Source organism: Amblyomma maculatum, chromosome 7 (assembly GCF_055883805.1).
Source record: "Amblyomma maculatum isolate TAMU_Amacu chromosome 7, ASM5588380v1, whole genome shotgun sequence".
Lineage (NCBI taxonomy): Eukaryota > Metazoa > Arthropoda > Arachnida > Ixodida > Ixodidae > Amblyomma > Amblyomma maculatum.
Genome location: NC_139350.1, coordinates 57752622 through 57774545, shown reverse-complemented (window position 1 = coordinate 57774545; position 21924 = coordinate 57752622). Strand labels below are relative to the sequence as shown.

Here is a 21924-nt window from a genome sequence, read left to right as displayed (position 1 = left end):
GGCGGCCAGAAGTTAGGATCGGGTGAAGCAGAATTTTTGCATTTCCATGGACACTCGCAGCACGCTCAAAATAGCCGATTCAACGAATCAAGTGAGAACGAAAGTGCTTCACAGGCCGCTTACTAAAATCAACATAGCACGAACGCTGTTGGGAGCTTCCTGGTCATAGCTTGCTTGTCATAGCATCCACATGCAGCTAGTGCGCACATATTACAGAGCAAAATAGTCAGCGCTTGTGTTTCAGTTTAGCGTTGTTGCTGTTTTATGACAATGAAACTATCCGCATTCTTCGGTCTGGTCGATAGGCTGTCCTCGGCGCATTTCGACTCTAATGGTCTATTGGCGTCAACATAAGGTTTCTCGCTAACGCGGAGAAGTAGAGGTTCCAAAAAAAGCAAACGGATCACGTTACTGCTTTTTTATATTTCTCACGCGTTGTCTAAAGAAAATTCGAAGTTGTGACTTGTGCTACCTGGTAGTAGGCGTTGTTCTGGAGTTTTATAGATAAGCAATATTAATTTGTGACCAGTAGGGAAAGCCTGATTGCAGCTGGAACTGAACAACGTGCGCCGTCTACAACCGTACGTCACCAGTCACGCTTATACAAACCACCATTTGGTAGCGCCGTATGTACTCGGCTTATGCTGAACTTGCTGGCTTATAAAAACTTTGTTTTAGCCAAAAGCGGCACAATTGCTACAGCGTGACGCTAACCTCTCAGTTCAGCCTGGTTTAGCATATTTGGAGCCGTTAAGGTCTCTTTTATTATTCAATATGTATTAGGAAAAATTCTCTTTTTGACACCCAGATTCACGGATTCGCTCCTGACTTGCATTTTAGCGCCGACGCTAAGTACGAATCGCTCTGCAAAAATCTTGCAGATCTTTCAACTGCGTTCCTCCTCGCTGCCCTTTATAGTTCACCGCTCTTGGACTTCGCATTAGAATTTGCATACCTTAGTAGCCTTGTGTCATGGCGCCAGCAGTTTCATTTCATATACAGCTTTCCTCATCCCCTTCAAATGTTACCTATAATGTGACACAGGGTAACGTCCTTGGTGCTCTGTGCTTTCTTATAAAGGGAGTTTTGTGTAACTTAAGCCACGGAATAAAAAAAGAAAGCAGTGCGTCGCAACTGTGTAATACCAAGTCATAATGTTAGGTGTAGTGCAACGCTTCTTAAGAGTACATTTAGAATTCTGCCTAATAGAATAATAAGGTAGCATAAAATATTTTAGTAAATATAATTTACAATATAAATGAATTTTTACCCTAAGGTGGAGTGTTTTCGAACAGAGGCGAATGTTATCCTAATTTATCACCCTAAGAAATCAACTGATTGCGTTATTTCTCAGAGTGTATCTGCCATGTTATCCTTTTTTCCAGCGGTTAAAGAAAGCCTATGATAACTTTAAAAATAATATATATATATATATATATATACATATCAAGCTGAGGTCAAGCTGAGGTTCCCTGTACCCATATCGCCCTGGAACTTCGCAGCAGAACGTTAACTACCCCAATGACGGAGCCTACTTCATCGCATCTACCTCCGCCAGTCACCTACCCAGGTGCCCTTCGTCAACGGTACCCCGCCCCTCCACCAAGTGAAATGTGAATTTAATAGTTGATTGGAATGTCTAGCGCTGGCAGTAATTCGGGCACAGCAGGATCGGAATACCAGCCGCAGGGCACAGCTTCAGCGCGAGAGAGATGGGCGCCAGAGACCAGCGATGGTGATGGCGATGCCGCAGCGTTGTTTCTTCTTCATATATCGCGTTCTTTCACGGCCGTATTGTGAGATTGTGAGTGGCTCTGAGCGTAAACAAGTAAAATTCCTCGAAACTTTGTACGTTTGTTGGTGGTGGAAACCGGCGCTGAAGCAACCCTCTGTATTAACCCACTTGTGCAACATCACTGCATCCGGAGACCTTCATTGCTTTTAGTGGCCATAAAGCTAGCTGCAAGTTTGAGACGCGGACAGAAGCTAGGGGAAGGAGCGCCACTAGCCATTTGAGAGCAAGGGTGCAGCGCCGGCACTGGTGCTTCATGGAGCACGCCGCAGCTGAAAGCAACCTTTGTGGAAATAAAGCCCTCTTATAAAGGCCTCGGTTATAACGAACGCTTTCTTATTGCTAGCAAAAGTGCAAGGGCCGTTAAAACAATTTTTAGATCTAAGCACTGGGTATCGGATAAAATCAACAAACCGTATACTGCACCACAAGGCTATAACAATACAGGAACCGCAGTAAACTCGCCTCCGTTATTGGAGAACTCCCGCTTTCCGCCAACGCGGAGGCCGAAGAGCATCTGTCAGCCACCATAATCCCCCTTCTTCCCCTTCAAATAAAGGATAGAAAGTTGCACGGAAACAAGCTCCAGTTGTTAGAAGGTCGTGCGTGGGTTTCAGCGCCGCAATGTTGAACGAGAGACGCGCAACAAGAGGGCAGCGTCGAAAGCTGTACGATTGATACCGACAAACGCCGTCGCCTAATAACCGCAATTTAAGCGTTTTTGAATACTGGACAGGTGGTACCTCCTTCTTGTCTACCCCTGTCAGTTGGTGTACTGTCATCTGCTCAATCTTCGCCTGATGCCGCTGCTACTGCCATGTGCAGAGGGTGTGCAAAAAGCAGTCAGACTGCATCCCCCTTCTATCTAGCGGTTGAACAATGCCCATTAGAGTGCTAGTTCCGGGCTGTAGTTCCGAGATCGGCGACTCTAGTTGCCGACAAATGTTGCGTATCGAGCCTATTAGGTGCGGCGAGGTATTGCTTTTTTTTTTGGAGCCCAATGTATATACTTAATATATAATGCTGGATCGGTTAACTCAAAGGAAATCCACAGTGTGCTATGGGGTAGCTTCGTTACTGGATCTTAAACAACTTGGTCGAAATTCGTAAACCAGGCTCTCGACAATGTTAGTGAACAACTGGCGGTGGCCGTAAACGCCTCAATCATTACTCATTACTTCTATTATTGCGTACATAAACCAGGTCGCCAGAAAATAGGTTCAGGGCCTTGAACGCTCGACCGCGATTGAGATATTAGAATAAAGCGGCTCGATATTGTCTGCATTGAAAAAAAAAAAAATGGATTAGTAATCTTTTGATTGCTCGCTCTCTTTCCAACGTCTCCAGGCATGGTGATTCAGCGATGATAAAACATGGGTTGTGGAGCAGATGATGAGACGAAATGTATTTGTAAAAATATACACCAAACTGTAAGTTACACAAGTGAATTACATAATCAGCTAATAATGATCCAACGCAGAGAAACAGCTTGAAAGAAGCTTATTTATCGACGCTCATTTCCAGAAACAAAAAGCCTAATGAAGTATAATCACGTTTCAAGCGAAGAGGCTCTATTTTTTCCCGTATTATAGGTTTGAGAAATAATGAAGTTAGTGCCGCCATTTTCTAGGGCCCGCGCTAGACTTCCATAAATCAATGAAGTTTTAATTTCAAGTGATCCCAGCCCAGCAGGATTGAACGCAGCCTCGAAACTAGGGCTTAGGGGGGGAAAAGAAAACGAATCAAGAACATATTACAAACACCCTCTCCGAGCGCGGGTTCTGGCCCTTTTCTCGTGATGACTTTTTCCTTTTCACTTCCACGCACGTGCGACTCGCCTCTCGTCCTACAGCGCCGCAGCGGTGGGTCATAGTAATACAGACCACATCTCATTTTCTCCAGTTGCTGCCATTTGATATGAACCGTTGTAACTCACGGTATTTGTGGGAATAGAACCCCGGCAAATATCGTTGGAGCCGGGGTCGCGAAAGCGACGAGAATGCCTCCCAACAAAGGGAGAAATGTTTAGTACTCCTTTGCAGGCCCTTATGTTCATCTGTACGGGAGGACACTGGCACCTGATCGAACAATGACGTCTGTCGGCGATCTCCTTTGTTACATGCCACACGCACTCCTTCCTTGTTACTGGCGCCACAGCGAAGCCTTCAAGTCGATACGGTTTCAGTATGCTCCACTCTTTTTTGTACGCCTGGCGGGTCACATGAAAGTGTAGGGTCGAAAGAGGCCTCAACCTACATCATTAGTTCAGAAAGAAAAGCTATCGAGGCCGTAAATGAGGCCCCAACTTAGCGGGCTTTTTGAAGAAATATAAGCCACTTTTGTGCGCGCTCATTTCATAATTTTGGTTGTAAAAGCACAGGTACACTTACTACGAGGTTCAGATACAACGAACGCAAATTGCATGACCGCCAGGTTCGTTATAAGTGGGCTCGGCTAGACTTGTGCTTCGAAATCTCTCAATGCGCCACGGGAAGAAGCTGGTCCACCCCGTATTCCAATTTGTGCTTGGGAAAGGGGATCTGAGGCCTCCATTGTAATGTTTATTTTTTTTATCTCCTTCGACAAATAAGCATTGTCTGCAATCCTTATGGATCCTTTCTCTCTGCTAAGAGTTTGATTTCAGTTGTGTGTCTTATTCGCGACTAAATGCGCATGCACACTGCACCCACTCTTTCTTTTACGTAGCAAGTATATGGGAGCTAAGTTCAGTTTAGTCGTTCAGTCGTGTCCGACTCTTCGTGACCCTATGGACCATGTCACGCCACGCTTTGCGGTCTCTCACTATCTGCCTATCATCACATAACTTCATCTGCAGCGCCTCGAGGTTGCGATCTAACCATCGCGTTCACTGCCTACCCCTTCTCCGGCGACCCTCAACCTTTCCAAACATCAAATCTTTATAAATAAAAAGACTAGCCCAAATAACACAGACATAGGAAAAGACAGGACGAGCGCTAATCGTCCAGTCTTTTCCTATGTCTGTGTCTGTGTTATTTGCGCTAGTCTTTTTATTTATGATGACTCACCAACTATCCCAGCTTTCTGCTTTGACTGCATCAAACCTTTCTCCAGCGACTCCTCTCTTCTCATCAGATGACCAAAGTACCTGAGCTTTATCTTTAGAATTTGACCCTCCAATGAGCAGTGAGGGTTTATGGTCGACAATATCGACTGATTTGATCTTCTGGCAGTCCAAGCAACTCTCAAGAGTCTCCACCAGCACCACAATTCAAACGCGTCAATTCTTCGGCGGTCAGCCTTTTTCACAGTCCAACTCTCGCATCCATACATCACAACAGGAAAGACCATAGCACGAGTTATAAGGATCTTGGTTGGCAGACTAATGTCTGCTCTTTACTAGGCGGTCAAGGCTAACCATGGCTCTCTTTCCCAGAAGCAGGCGTCTCCTAATTTCATGGCTGCAGTCTCCTTCCGGGGTAATCTTGGAGCTCAAGAAGAGAAAATCTGTCACAGCTTCCACTTCTTATCCCTTGATGCTCCAGGACTTGATAGGGCAAGACGCCATGATATTTGTCTTTTTAATGTTCAGTTTAAGCCCAAACGTCTCACTGTATTCTTGTACGCGAATCAGAAGTCTCTTGAATTCCACTTCACTTTCTGCCATTAAAGTAGCATCATCCGCATATCTAAGGTTGTTGATACGTTTTCCAGCAATCTTCACTCCAGCTGAAGACTCGTCCAGACCGGCCTTCCTCATGATGCACTCTGCTAATAGGTTAAATAGGCAGGGCGACCGTATGCAGCCTTGCCTCACTCCTTTCTCAATCGGAAACCAATCAGTAAGACCATGTCCTGTTCTGACTGTGGCCTCTTGCCCTTCATACAGGTTCCTGAGGAGAGAGATGAAGTAAATTGGAACTCCCATCTCTTGGAGAGCTTGGCACAATCTGCTGGGATCTACGCAGTCAAACGCTTTCGCATAATCAATAGAGCAGAAGTAGATGGGTTTCTGGAACTCTCTTGCTTTTTCCATGATCCAGCAAAGGTTGGCAATTTGGTCTCTAGTTCCTCTGCCGTTGCGAAACCCAGCTTGCACGTCCGGAAGCTCCCAATCCACATACTGCTGCAGCCTACCTTGGAGGATTTTCAACATCACCTTGCTAGCATGCGAAATAAGCGCGATCGTGCGGTAGTTGGAACCATCTTTGGCACTGCCTTTCTTTGGAATGGGGATGTAAACTGACCTCCTCTAATCCTGTGGCCACTGCAGAGTTGTCCAAATCTTCTTACATAATGTATGCAGAATGTTTACAGCGTCATGGTTGAGGTTTTGAAGCAACTCGGCTGGAATGCCATCAATTCCGCTAGCTTTGTTCTTAGCAAGGCTGGCTAAGGCCCATTCAGCTTCACTCTTCAGGATGACCGGCTCGAGATCAGTAATCACAACCGTCTTATGTTGGGTTTGCACATCCGGGTCCTTCTTGTACAGTTCTTCTGTGTATTCCTACCACCTCTTCTTTATCTCTGAGGCTTCAGTGAAGTCCTTGCCTCGTTTGTCCTTTATCACGCCAAGCTTAGCACAGAGGCTTCCTTTGATGACTTTGATTGTCTTATACAGAGCTCTTGTGTTCCTTAATTGGCTGTTCTCCTCAACTGCTTGGCACTGTACGTTCAGGAAGGCATTCTTATCTCTCCTTGCTATATTCTGAAAATCCGCATTGAGAACCTTGTATCTTTCTTTTTCTGCCATAACTTTTGCCATCCTCCTTTCCTCAGCTGTTTGCAAAGCCTCTTCAGATTACCGGTTTGCTTTCTTGCATTTCTTTTGATTTGGAACTGCCTTAGTAGCAACTTCTTGTATTATATCACGAACATCAGTCCACATCTCTTCAGGTTCTCTGTCTTCTAGATCTAATTCTTGAAATCGATTCCTCACTTCGACAGCATAATCTGATGGAATTTGATCCAGATCATACCTGAAAGGCCTTCTAGTTTTCTGCGTTTTCCTCAATCGAAGCTTAATTTTGGCAACAAGAAGCTGAAAATCGGTGCCACAATCGGCCCCAGACCTTGTTTTTACTGCTTGTATAGCGCTTCTCCATCTCTGCCGACGAAGGATATAATCGATCTGATTCCTGTACAGATCGTCAGGTGAAGTGTATGTGTCAGGCGCCTCTTGTGCTAGAGCAAGTGCCAATATATATATATATATATATATATATATATATATATATATATATATATATATATATATATATATATATATATATATGTGTGTGTGTGTGAAGGAAAGCAGCCAACAGTCGGCGATGCCAAGGAAGGCATTGGGGATTGTACTTTGTCTTTTTTTTTTTTACTTCGGTAATCACATAAATTAGTAATGTAATCTGTTTTAGGGGAAAGATAAACACAAAGTAGAATGAAAAAAAAAACGTGCCGATGGTGGGACCGAACCCACGATCTCCGAATATCGCGTCCGGTGCTCTTCCAACTGAGCTACATCGGCCGCTGTCCCACCTCTACTTTCTTGGGTATTAATGTTGTCTGTACACGAACCTTGAGAGTGTTCACCAGCGCCATCCTCAACCATAGCCGCGGACGTGGAACGTCCTGTGTTACCGCCAGCGTCACGTAGAACGTGATCGATAGTGAGGGCGAAAGCTGTGCTAGAACTCTCTTACGCTATCTATGGCTTGAAGACTGCCAGAATCGACACCCCCGTAGGCTACAAGCAGATAAATGAAGGGGAAATGAGGGTACTCGTTATAATACATGAAGGAAAGAAGCCAACAGTCGGCGAGGCCAAGGAAAGCATTGGGGATTGTACTTTGTCTTTTATATATATATATATATATATATATATATATATATATATACACTGTATTCACAATGCTGACACGTGACACAACGCTTGCCTCACTTATGACATATGTGGCCCATGTTGATGGTAGCGTCGAAAATAAAAGCCCCAGCTTTAACCAAGCCAGACTAACGTGGATGTATTTAGAGCATAGGATTACTAGGACTGACTTGGGGCTCCATGTGTACCGGCACGTTCGAATCCATCTTAAAATAGCTGCACAAAATAGGCAACTCCTAATTCAGCCATCACATGTCTCGTGGTGCTATTAAACGGTCAACCCGACAGTTTGTGGCCAAGTTACATGCAAAGTGCCACCTGCAACAGTCATGCTTGAGAGGAAGATCAGGCGGACACACCAACAGCGGATTTTCGGAGGAGTGAAACCCCTATAGTGCGCTCGCACTAAACTGTTGCCCAGCGGTGTCGACCGTTCTCAGCCTCGTGGGCTCGAAAAATCGTGAACATGCCTCTGGCTGAAGGCAGTCGGCACGTGACACAGCCGGGCAATCATTGGTCGACGGGTTCTGTGACGTCACGAGACCATTTCGCACGTTCTAGCTTTAATGGGCTGCCACCTCGGGCAGCTCCTTTCATATACAATGGTGAGAGGTGAGATCGGAATTGGACACACCAGCAGCTTTGCATCACACCTCCCCCCCCCCCCCCCCCCTCCGGCTCTTTTGAAGCCTCGGAGCCTCGAAAATTAATAAGAATGCATCTGGTAGGTACCATTTTTGCATGGGATAAGATTGGGCACTGGTTAGTAGGAGGATGCCTAGAAGAAAATTCTCGCAGCAAAATAAGTAAGCAATAATGATAAAACACAATTATTTACATAGGCGACAGCATAATGGTGTTTGCATACTGTAGAAAACTGAAGCTCATGCGTTTATCACGCATTACCTTAACAATTGTCTTTTTTTTCTTAGAGGGAAGAGGGGGGTCTTGTTAAGGCAATTCATTCCTTGGGCATAATTTGGCTAAAACATTTGGTCGATCCCCGTCGTTCCCTTGCCCCTGCTATATCCGTAACTGAGAGGAACCCATGGCCACATACATCGCTCGAATGCTGTAACACGGTTCCATTACGCGTACCTTACAAAATGGTTTCGGCAGAAGCGGCGTAAGAAAAAAAAAGAAATGGCGTAAAAGTAAAGCCAACGCAGGATGTTCGTCGGAAAAAATTTCTTCTCATTTTAGCGAAGCCGTGAAGAACACGCACAAGACTACCATGTGTCATGAACTATATGTGTCATAGCAGTGCAGCTGCCATCACGAGTGAGCATGCGTGTCTCGCAGGCATATATGGGGCAGAAATGGGTTGATTGGTGCACGATCTGTCTCGACTAACTGAAAGCTTTGCGACCTCAGTTTGCGAACAAGTTAGAAGCGCCAAACAAAATTGTGCTCACAGTATCCTTCCTAACGTTTTTTCCCCGACCTAATAAAGTGTCGGCGGTCGGTTAGTCTTACTGGTATTAACACCACTGCCTTATTAGACGCTAACAGTTTTGCCATTCCAGTAAAAGAATGCCCGGCTGTATTGAAATTAACCTTCTCCAGCAATTTCGTCAATTAAACGTACTCAGTGCTTCCGCAAGCGTAGGATTATGACTTCCTAACTATGGATCCAAGAACCATCGAACCACAGGCGTTTAGAAGACATCTGATTCCCTTAAAGCATGTTCCATCCCAGGCAGTGATTTAATCAACTCAAATTTGTTAAGGGCGCTAAATGGTTCACTATTGCTGTCTGATATACTGCAACCGGCCCTCTATAGACTGGTGTCCTGCTGCCTGCTGACTGGACGGTCAGGAAGGTGATCCCGATCCATGAATGAGCTAATAAGAATTCACCCCTCTGTCACCACCGGGTTCTTTAACCATGTAAAGTATCAGATCAAATATTGTGCCAGGTCATTGCGAACCACCGGAATACATTTCGTTTTTTGCTAACAAGAAGCACAGCTTCCGAAAGAGGCTGTTGACACAGCGTCACATCTTCATCGACTGTCTGCCCAGGCAGCAGCAGCAGCAATGGCGTCACCAAGGCTACCGGTGTACAACGGTCACTCAATCTCCTACATGGCTCTGAGTGGCGTAAACGTTGTGAATTTTTTTTATTCTTCGAGCGACACTGGTCCGCCGAAGTAACCGCAGTGACACGAAATGGGAACTGAGATCAATCCCACTCGATCTGCTGCGCAAACAAAATGGACACCGAGCCCGTACGACTACAAATGTTACCGGGAGTTGGCGTTGATTTCATTTCGCCCAGTGCTGTTTAAGTTGGGTGCCTCGCGAAAACACTCGCCTCTTTCTTCGCTCGGCGAAAGTGGAGCGCCGGCACCTGGCATGTGTCAGCGGAGGAGAAAGAGATGCGAGTTTGTGAACTAAATTGCTGCTGAGGCCGAGTAATTCGGTTTTCCCCAAGCGGCGAGCAACACTCGATTCTCTCGGCGTTGCTTGTATTGTTCTCTAGCCGAGCGCTTCTCGGGGCCTGTGGGTGGCAGGCGTATCTTCCAATGGTCTGCTACGGTAGACCGGCCTCACGTAGTTCGGCTGTCTGTGCTCCGAGAAACCGACGCGCTACCGACAAATGCGCCAGCCGAGGACTGTCGTTTATAATACAGCATGCTCCACGCAGCAGCGCAAGAGGCCGCATCTCAAGTTTTTCGAACCGAACATGTTCCTTTCAGTGCGCACCTTTTTCCTACAGCCTAGGAAGCCGAGTAATTCGCAAGAAAATGGCATTTCCAGTTGCGTACCGCGCCTCCCCGAGACTCGGTGCAGCGCCATCTGCCGACAACTAACGCTAGAAATACTAAGAGTGTTCTTTTTTCTTTTTGTCCTTTACTGCTTAGATATTTTGTGTTTTAGTTGCAATGAGATATAACTCTCATCAGTCTATGAGGGTGGTTTGTACAGCGAGGCAGGCATTACTTACGGTATAGAGCTTTTCTCATGAGACAACTTAATTGCTGAAATTAACTAACAAGCACTTTATTCTGAATTTTAAGGGATATTGGGAAACGAAGGCCGTCACATGAAAGAGGCGACTCTATATTAAATTATCGTATTGGGAATGTGGCCGAAATATTGATGGTCAAAATACGTGTCTCAAGGCTTGTTGAGTAGGCTTTCACGGATTGCACACATTTAGGGTGGCGTCGCTTCGTATTTCTGTTACACATCCGATACAGATGGCGTTTGTGCAATTAATAATTTTTTAAGAATTCAACATGCATCTGGCGATGATACCACGTGAAGCCAGTCAAGTGAACGTGCTTTCAGTGGCATCTTTTAGACGTTCGATATTTCACACTTCAGCGCCAATTAGAAAAAAGAAATTCAAAGAAGGACTGAGCCTTCATGTGAGCTCTACAATATTGCGTCTAGAAATCGAAAATAAAGCGTGAGATAGTTAAGTTTATATTATTGCCTAATAAATAATGATTGAAACGTGCATAATATTCACCTTGTTGTGTACCACTCACTTCGCACAGAGAGCACAGAGGCTTCTTATCGTTTTCAAAATGCAAACCTGTAGACAACAAAATAACTCAGTAGGTTTACTGAGTCCACACTGCTAGCGATAATCGACGTAGATATATAAGAGCAATCACATCAAGCCGCCAACGCTTCGTACATGCAATTGAACTGTTTTATTTGGCCGCTGCGAACAGCGAAATAAATGCTCTCTTTCCACCACTCCTATACGGAGGACAGGACTCGCTGCTGGAACACTCATATCGAGGCCAAAAATGCTGACGTAGTCGTTCAGCACTGTTTATCGCTCTGCGCATAAAATGGCAATCCATTACAACACAAAGTGCGTTAACGCAGCACGGCGCAGGCAGCCAGCGTGGCATGAAATTTTGCCTCCTCGCTTTGGCGCGCTTTTACCCTTGCGCTTGTGGTTTCCGCTAGTGGTTTGTTGACTTCACTGTACAGGATCTGCGCACATACCGTCACCACCAGTCGCTGGTCCCAGCTAGAGGGGTTAAAAGAAGATGGCTGCCCCATGGCCTCTGTCGTCTTCAGCTGCGCAAAGGTTACAAACGGCCCGAATACAGTGAGAACGAAGAAGGAAACCTGGAGCGGGAAGACGCCTGTTGTGACGTATGTCGATTTAATGTCACACACCACAAAACGTAGCCTCTTGGTGTGGTATCCGAATCATTTGTTTTTTGTTCCCAGTAGACTGAACGAAGTGCGCGCCATGTTTCGCAGAAAGATAGTTGAAAGGCAGGGCTACTGGTTAGCATTGGTGTGACGTAAGCATGGTTGTGTGTTCCTCTAGTAGGGTGGTTTTCATAATGTAGCTGAGGACTAGCATAAAGTTTTTGGCAGAAGTAATCAGACTTCATGGTTTGCTTTTCATTCAAAGACTTGATATATTATTGCCTCTCTAAACACAGGAAGCCCCTTAAAAGCGATTGCAAGCGTTCTCCTTGCATTTCAGAGATTCAGAACTTGAGAGGTGGCATAAGATTACTGTACCCGCGAAAAGCAAAGCAAGCATGCTGCCTGGCTAGTTTCGGAAACAGCCCCGCCGTGGTGGCGGTGTGGTTACGGCGATCGACTACTGTTCCCAAGACTGCGGGATCGAATCGCTGCCTCGGCGGCCGCTTTTCAGTAGAAGCAAGAAGCAAGGCGTCCGTGTGTTGTGCGATGTCAGTGCACATTAAAGAACCCCAGGTGGTCAAAGTTTCGGAGTCCTCCACTACGGTGTCTCTCATAGCCTGAGTCGCTTTGGGACGTTAAATTCCAACAAACAAAACCAACCAAACTTTCTGAAAGACATGGTAATCGGAGCAAATGGAGCGCGGCTTGAACACGAGAATAAATCTCTCGGTTCATAGCCAGCTCTTGTTTTCGGTGTCACTGAATTCGTACTTGCAAAGGAAAAAAAAATTGAGAATGTTTTTGTGCTGATGCAGATTACGATGATCACCTCTAATGAAGCTGATTGCTCATCTTCGGCTGTGATTACGCAACCAACTTCAGAGGTGCGATGCGACGCAGGGGTAAATGCAGAAGAGACACACTGTATAAAAAGTGAGCGAAATTACAACCATTTTTTAAGAAAATATCTGTACCAGTACAGAGAATACCAATTCTACTTTCATGACCGAAATACGTTCACGAAAAAAGCGGTACTTTCTGGTTTCAAGCCGATACCTTGATTGGAAGGCAAAAAATTCGTTATATATTTCTCGTCTACTCTATTTTCTACCGCAAACTGATGTTTACTTGAATAGTAGGTAAATTTTGAATGGAACGCGAAATGGTACGACAACTTCGAAGGCGCTGTCCGACAATCGGATGCGTGACAATTTCGATTCCAAAGAAAGTATCTAGTGGCGTCACATTGAGGTTCGTGGTTGGTTATCTCCCTGCTACATTGGTATCAGTCAGGCATTTTTCCACTTGCCTCTTTACGGTGGCGAGACAGCGGCTGTTGCGCAGCCAACTTTATGGGTGCCATTGAGTATTGCAAGCTCCGAGAGATATTCGTGAGATGAAGTTAGCAAGGCTTTTGGCTTAGAAGTGGTGTTCATTGAAGAAATGGCGCTTAAGGCAATTTTATGGTTGCCACAGGTAGGAAAGCATGTGAAATGAAGGACGAATAAAAAAAAGATATATTTGCATTCTTCTTTTAACTGCGACAGAAAAAAAATCAGAAAACGCCGTATAACATAAAATTTCTGTAATTTTACAAAAATGTTCTATCTGTTGTAAACCGAAAAAATTGCCGACGATTACGTTAACTTCTAATGCGAAATTTGAGCGCAGTTCATCAGCTGTTTCACCTTATCGATAGATTGAGGCAAAGATTTTGAGCAAGACACGTATGTACAATTACAGACAACTTTCTTTTTTTTTTAATTTTCCACACGTATTCCTTCAAGAAACACTCCACTAACAGTTCTTGGCTGTCATGAAAGAAACTTTGTGGCCGGAGAAATGAAGAGAGCAATTAAGTTATCAGGAGGTTGCGGAAGGCAGCGCGTGGGCCCATAGGAACGTTGCGCGACGAACAGATAGCAGCGACTGACTGATGCCGCTGACGCCGCTTGCGAGTGAAGCGAGTGAGAACAGGATGCACGCACCGTGATCAGCGGCGTTTCGGTAACCGGAGAGCACCCTCGCCATACGCAGGAACAAGGGGGAGAGGGCGGACACCCCTCCTCCTCTTTCTGCATGGCGGCGACGGTGTTCTACGCAGTCACGTTGTCTTGACTCGCTAGCGGCGTCGACGGCATCAGTCAGTCGCTGCTAGCGCTGCCTCCGGCGACCCCCCCCCCCTCTTCCTGCGAGGCTCCGGTTGCCGAAGCGCCGGCTCGAACTGAGGGGATGAAAGGGGGGCGCCGCGGGTTACGAGGCCAACGCGGCCGACGACGACGACGACGCCAAACCCAGGAACGGGCGCCAAAGAGCTGCACTCTAAAAACTGTAAAATCACAGAAAAATTAAAAACAGAAAACAGAGTTGAATAGAAAACGTTTGGCAGGGCAGCTGCCAGAAAATTTCTGTATTTTGCAACAACATTTTTTTACAGTGCAGCGCGCGCACAGCGCCGTTGAAAGCAGCGACCAGCGATTCACGTGCGCTACAGACACATCAGTCTAACTGGTAGCCCGAGACATCGCGTTAAAGCTGCCACCAGCGCGATGGCAGCATGGATATCTGCGTCTTGGCCCTGAATTGCAGCAACACGGTAAACAGCGGTGGTATCCTAACGAGCGAGGTTCCCGACGCCTAGAAGGTGACGTAACAACGCCAGTACCTGGAACTGCGCCCCCATGCAACGGAGCTTCAGAAGCCGCCGGTCACAAGAGACAGGCGTACCACGTAGGTGATTCGGGTGCTTAAGCTTCGTTTCAAAGGCAACCCGTTGGCATCAGCAAGTTTGCTATGTGGAACAGCGTCAAATAGGCAGCGATCTTCCTAAGCAGCTGTACCGCTTTACCATACCAGTAACCAATAAAATTACAGAGTAAGACAACCAACTTTTGCAGAAGTCCTGAGCGTTTTCGATAGCTGCCTGGCCCCTCCAGGCGCGCGTAATGCTTAGCAGCAGCCCATGAGAGTGAATCCGTTTTATAAACGTTGACTCGGTTTCACCTCTCAAATGCTGCATTCCGTACTAATGATGGAAGAGGAAAATTTTTAATATTGGTATTGTACAATTAGTTGCTTGTGCTCTCATGCAATAGTATTGAGCATCGTCGTTGCATTGTTGCCGTGAGTGAATAACACTGATATTTCGATAAGCCCCTGACTCACAAAACAATCCTCGAACGGAAATTTTGAGCACCCCGTAACGCTGTGATAAGTGGGGTGTCACGCATTACATAAAAGAGATTAAAACGAGGCATTTAATAAGGAATAAAGGCAGCCGCATGACACAAATCATTTAAATTCATGAAATTAATTTCGTGTAAGAAATATTTCCAGCCTGGCTTTGAACTCAAGCTTTCTTGTTTCAAGACAGACACGCACTGAATAAGCCATGCAAGAAGCGCTTGCACTGGTTGGGACAAGTGCAATTTGCGTGATGTGGCTTCACACGTAAACTGCATCTTCGACTTCACGCTAGCCAGTGTGTAACACGGAAAGTAGTCATGGAGCAATAAGTAAGCGAGAAGCTAAGTGCGTGCTTCCGTCTCTATCTTGCCGTTTATATTGGCATTGTGGCTCTGGCATTGAACGGCCTCTGATACCCCGCCCGATTTGATGTACAGGTTCGGCCACTTCTAGCTATAACACGGTCACCGTATTGAAAGCAACATTCCATCTGACGCAGGCGCATATCGACGCAAAGTGATGGAAGTACAGAATGAACCGGAGGCAGTGCTTTGCATAGCCTGCCACTTGGCTTCATTTCGTCACCAGGTCGGGCGCAATGGCGAGTTCAAAGCAGTAACCGTGTTATAGTTACAAATGGATGCCCCTGTACAGTTCAGTTCAGTTCAGTTCAGGCGTTCAGTCGTGTCCGACTCTTCGTGACCCTATGGACCATGTCACGCCACGCTTTCCGGTCTCTCACTATCTTCCTAACATCACATAACTTCATCTGCAGTGCCTCGAGGATGCCATCTAACCATCGCGTTCGCTGCCTACCCCTTCTCCGGCAACCCTCAACCTTTCCCAACATCAAATCTTTCTCCAGCGACTCCTCTCTTCTCATCAGATGACCAAAGTAGCTGAGCTTTAACTTTAGAATTTGACCCTCCAATGAGCAGTCAGGGTTTATGGTCGACAATATCGACTGATTTGATCTTCTGGTAGTCCAAGGAACTCTCAAGAGTCTTCGCCAGCACCACAATTCAAACGCGTCAATTCTTCGGCGGTCAGCCTTCTTCACAGTCTAACTCTCGCATCCATACATCACAACAGGAAAGACCATAGCACGAGTTATACGGATCTTGGTTGGCAGACTAATGTCTCTGCTCTTTACTAGGCGGTCAAGGCTAACCATTGCTCTCTTTCCCAGAAGCAGGCGTCTCCTAATTTCATGGCTGCAGTCTCCTTCCGAGGTAATCTTCGAGCCCAAGAAGAGAAAATCTGTCACAGCTTTCACTTCTTGTCCCTTGATGCTCCAGGACTTGATAGGGCAAGACGCCATGATCTTTGTCTTTTTAATGTTCAGTTTAAGCCCAAACTTCTCACTCTCTTCTTGTACGCGCATCAGAAGTCTCTTGAGTTCCACTTCACTTTCTGCCATTAAAGTGGTATCATCCGCATATCTAAGGTTGTTGATACGTTTTCCAGCAATCCTCACTCCAGCTGAAGACTCGTCCAGACCGGCCTTCCTCATGATGCACTCTGCATATGCTATGAGAGACGCCGAAGTGGAGGACTCTGGAAATTCCTACCACCTGGGGTTCACTACACGAACACTGACATTGCACAGCAGGCAGGCGGCTTGCTTTTCTCCTCCATCGAAAAGCGGCCTCCGCGGTTGGGATTCGATCTCGCATCCTTAGGCACAGTAGTCCAGCGCCCTAAACCACTGCACCACCAAGGCGGGATGTGACATCCTGCAGTTTTATCTCTTTATACTTGTCTTATTGATGTCCGGCGACGCCTAATTAGACCTGTTTGCATCACGGAAATGCCCCTTTTTGGCCTCTTTTTTAATACAATAATTCTTAACAATTTTGAAAAGAGGCTCTAACACTCAGCCTGGTATGCATGGTAGTTAAGAGCGCCCTTCGACATGAAATAATGACATCTTTCTCAGCTTAAATTCAATCACGCGATGGGCATTTATACGAAATATTCGTTTGTTAAAGATGGACAAGCGGCTGCGAGTTAAGTGGGGGTATAGAGCGCAAAACAAGGGTCAATGCAACGAATGCAACCCCGCTGCCGCATAATTTCTTGTATTTTATTGTCTCCGAGCAGATAGAATAAAGAGGATGGGATACGAGACATAACGTCAAAACTACAATAATGTTCAGTAATGTGGCTTTGGTCGTCTTGTGCAAATGTTCAATGGTCTAGTTCTTAAACGGTCGGCGTTCCCGTTCAGTTGGGCTTAGAAGTCCTGGCTTCATGTCCATGTCGTTCCGCTAGATGCACCGTGAGATGCTTCTGCGAAAAAGAACTACTAGAGCACTTGCGCATGCGCACGAGGCAGACCTTCACTAAAAACCGCAGCAGCAGTGCAACGCTGAGTAGACAGCCAAAACAATTACACCTAAGAGGCTTCCGTCGCAAAAAAAAAAAGAAAAAACAGACTCGTAAACATGCTTTCATTACCTGCCCCCGCTGTATAGGCGACCGAAGTTTATTGGCCCTTGAGATTATTGGTTCTCACATAGCACGCGCCCTACTGTCGAGGAAAACAAGACAAAATATGTGCCCTTTCTGCCTCGTCTCAGCATTTTGTTTTATTATAGCCCGTACTAAGAAGCAATTCTAGCGGTTTCGACATTATCGGCGTTTTGTGGGCCAGAGGAGAGAGTTAAGTGCTGATTGTACGACCTGATACTAAGCCATTCCTCGTAAAACAAAGAACTGCCATCTCAGCTGCTAAAAACGTGCCGCACTGCCTTCCTATAGCTTACTATAGGCTGTGTGCGGGCTTCTCTAGACAGGCGTGTTTCCGCTCGTCTTCTTCCCCATTTTCTTGTTGCTCCGTTTTCATCCAGGAGCAGCACAATTCTTTGCCAAGTGATAGCACTCTGTATACAAAGCGTATGTTTTAGGCTGTCGAGTTGCGTTTTAACTAAAACGAGGAAGAATATTTTGTTTAATACTTTTGCGTTAAGCCATATCACAACGTTTTGGAGTTGATCATTTACAGCCATGATGAATTCTTCAACATACGCCGTTTTCTATCGATCCGTACGTATAGCCTCGTTGGCATAAATTACTGACGCTAGCATCAACCTTCCCATAACTATTCTTAACAAACTGTATTTATTGCACCATAGTTCAAAGCTAAAACAAAATTGAGCGGAGACAGTCAGGACCGTCGTGCGGTCCTAACGGCCGCTCTCCTCGCTTCCCGCCTGAGGCGCGCGCCACCACGGGACACGTAGTGCGATGCTCTCTGCCCTTTTTCTGCTTCTGAAACGGCGGCTCTATCCACTCATCCGCCTCCACTGACCGCGCTCGCCGCGCTATGTGATGTAGTGTGCAGAAATTATTGTCATGCAACTGGAGGTATATATGTCCTCGGTTTGAAACCCTGTCACAAACTAGCCTTAAACTTGACAACATATGCACGTTAATGGAAAGCGAAAGGGCATGACAACACCCCGAACGCTGCATGAAGAAAGGCTGCGTGGCAGTTTCGATAAGAAAGAGGGGGAATCTGACGTCACATGGAGGTCCGTTGGGGGTGCCGTACGCCGACGCCATCTTTATGGGCGCCGCTGTCGACAATACAAGTACAGACGGATTTTCGCACAATGATGCTAGCAAGGAGTTCGGAATAAAATCACACGAGAGCGAAGGCTGCCCTGCACTGCTTCATGAGGAACGGCAACGCACTATAAAACATTCAAAACGGCGTTTCAGGTTCTTTCCTGTCCATGAATTTCATTTATACGCAGCGCAACTTAGCTACACATGCCTGTATAGGAAGCGTAAAGAGGCCCACAGATGATACTCACTGTTGTCAGGCGCTCACAGTTCTTTTTTTTAATTTGTGTTTTGGCCCACAAAATTTGTTAAGCCTATACTAACTTTGAGCCTTTACACATTCACTCCTGCCGTGTAATACTGCTTGGGAATATTTCTTGATTTAAATGGCAACAAATTCGTTTAGATAAACACATTTATTTCCATCTCTAGCCGCTTCATTACACTTTCGTGCTGCTTGCAGAATGCATTGAAGGCAAATAAGGTTCACAAATCTGAGCAAACAAATGTGGTTATGCACCTCTTTGCAGCTGTCTTGAAATAGCGCCGTTTCTAGCAGGATTTCGTTTCAGATAATGTACTCTCATAACGGCACATAAATTAGTGTTTAGTCGGAAAACATTTCCCTTTCTTGAGCAGAAAAGTCATATCGCACTAAACAGCGCAACCAGCACTATAAGGAGTAAAATAATCTCCTGTATAGAAATACATTTGCGTGCCTATTGTTCTAAACAATTCCTTGGCTGGTCGTATTTGTTTAACTTTATTCCAGGGATAGTTACATTCAGTAACGTGTGTTGCCATCCAAATTCCTTTTGCATCTTAAACGATAAAAAGAATTGGCGCTACTCACACACACACTAATAGAGATCACGGAGAAGCGGCTGTCCTTCGTCTCTATGTCGTTTTCTTTTTGTATTTGTGCATGTAGCATACATTGTTTTTTTTTTTTTTATTTAAAATGTAATTTTACACTCATATGGAACGGCACATTTTTTAATGTTAAACCAGCCCTGTAAGGAAAGCGATTTTCATTATATGTTTTGCTTTTAATGACTTTTCACAATATTTGCATTATGCAAACGTTAGAGAAACGCCCTGTACACCATGAAGGAAACCAATTTTATTTCCTTTAATACCGCGTACAGATCGAGTGGTTGGCGTTGGCGGCGCTGCTTGACAAGCTACTGCATTTTGCTCGCCCCCTGATTCTCAGCATTAAATAAACAGAATGTAGTTGGCATTGCTATTTCGTTGCAGTGCTGAGTTGAAGCGTTTCCCGACTGTCTTGATTCGAAGCAAGTGCTGCAGTATCGTTTACTGCTTCGAGCCGAATGGTGGTAATTGTTTCTATCAGCTGTAGAGATAAGACGGTTTCGGCATACAAAACGGATTAAATGGATCCCTGCGAACAGGAATGAAACTGAGCAATGTGTCTTACCAAAATATTCTGTTAGGCGAGTTGGTACACATTCATTATTAATTTAAACAGCGCGAACACGAAGACAAAAGACAAGATAAAAGGAAGCCACAGTACAAGTGCTTGCACTGTGGCTTCCTTTTATCTTGTCCTTTGTCTTCTTGTTCGCGCTGTTTAAATTAATAATGAGCAATGTGTCCCAGTTAGGTGTTGTTTACCGTCATTGACTAAGTTTTCTAGCTGACGGAAACTTTTACTTTATTTGTACGGAAACGAAATTCCGCAATAAATATTTTTTGAAGAATACAGGTTGTGCAATGAATGCATTGTGAAGGTATGGCGTGGCAAGGGAAAAGGATGCACGAGCAGACATGTGCAGTGCCTGTTGAAAGTATGCAGCCCGAAGGGTTTGCTTTAGATTCCTGCATCTTGCCTGGTTTTGCACCTTCAGCTGCAATAATCTTGCATAACAGAAGGGCTTCGTGTCCTATATCTTGCCAACCATTAGACTGCTATATACGCCAGGGAGCCCGCTAAGCGTGCTAGAAGCAAACGCCCTGGCTTGTATACTTTTGATGGGAGCATGTAAATGATACTAATTGCGGATGCAAATAATACGCAGGGCGGGACTAGCTAGCTGCAAAGCCTCTACGAAGGAGCTGTCGGGAACCGAAGGTTACTTACAGCGGCGTTCTTCTGAATTATCGGCTGAAGTGTGCACGGACGCGATTCGGTGGCTCGAGAGTGTACCTGCATGTGTCGAGAATAGCGTGAATACGCGGAGGCTTTTTTTTTTTTCCTTACGCACTGCGTCCTCTCAGCCAAGATAAAGAAGGCATCTGTTTTGGAAAGCAGAAACGCGCGGCTTTCACCATCGCTTGCTTCGCTGCCCGGAAGCAGCCGGGGGAAACAGCTTTCGAGTGCGAAAGTGCCATTCCGGAAGTTCGGAACCTAGCAAATCATCGAACGCTTGTATGTCCGCCTTTAGTGCTTTCAAAGGCGAAAAAAAATAGTGGCTTCGTCTCAAAACTATGACGCCCCCGTTTTTTGCGCAGCTTTCAGGGTAGTGTCATAACATCCATTTAGCACCCACCTGCTAGCAAAATTGAAGGCGAGTTTTCCACATGCATTCGATGGATTAAATTATGTATCTCCGATCAGATACCGTTAATTGTAAGTGTAGATGACCACCGAGAACAGAGGCAGATACTGCGTCTTTCCTTGCCGTGAAAATCAAATCAATTGGAGTCTTTTACCCACCGCGGAGACTCAGTGCGTAAGGCGGCAAGATATTGAATCGTAGTGCCCGTTTTAGAACTCGATCGTGGAAGCTGCATTTCAATGGAGGCGAAATGCTAAGGCGTTCGTGTGCTTTCTGATGTCAATGCACCCTAAAGATCCTCAGGTGGCTGAAGTTATTGCGCAGTCCTCCCCTACGGAACCTCTTTCTCTCTTTCTTCAATCACACCCACCTTCTTCCCTTCTCTTACGGCGCGGTCCAGATGCCATCGAGAAGCGTGGCAGATACTGCGCCTATCCTGTCCTATAATCCAAATTATAATCTAAAAGACGTTTAACACTTTGCCAAGCTCTGTGCCAGCCTCTCAATACTACACCGTTCAGCAAAAGCATGTCAAACCTCGTTTAATTTTTTTTACACCATATGTGTTCAGACCTGATATGGACACCACCAATTTTCGGAACCAGGTACTGGGCATGATCATAAAATATCCCGAATTATTCCTTGAACATCAATACTGTGGGAAAGTAGTATAAGAGGACAGGTAAAATCCGCGATAAAGGTATAGTCTTGAGGCGAATGAAATATTGAATACTTCGCTTTCTTTGACGTTATTTGCAGGAATATATAAAATAATCAGGAATGGGGGAACGTTTATTTTGTTTGTGTTAATGCTGTTGTGTGGTACGTGGAGTTTAATGCCCACAAGCCGCGTATACCTCATGCAGCACCCATATGTTTTT

General features: G+C 45.6%; 1 protein-coding gene across 1 annotated transcript in view; it reads left to right on the top strand.

Annotated features, from left to right (window-relative positions):
- The window catches only part of LOC146183323 (frequenin-1-like), a 398108-nt gene that overhangs the window by 86418 nt on the left and 289766 nt on the right, over window positions 1-21924 (top strand). The gene's annotated exons all lie outside the window — the stretch shown is intronic.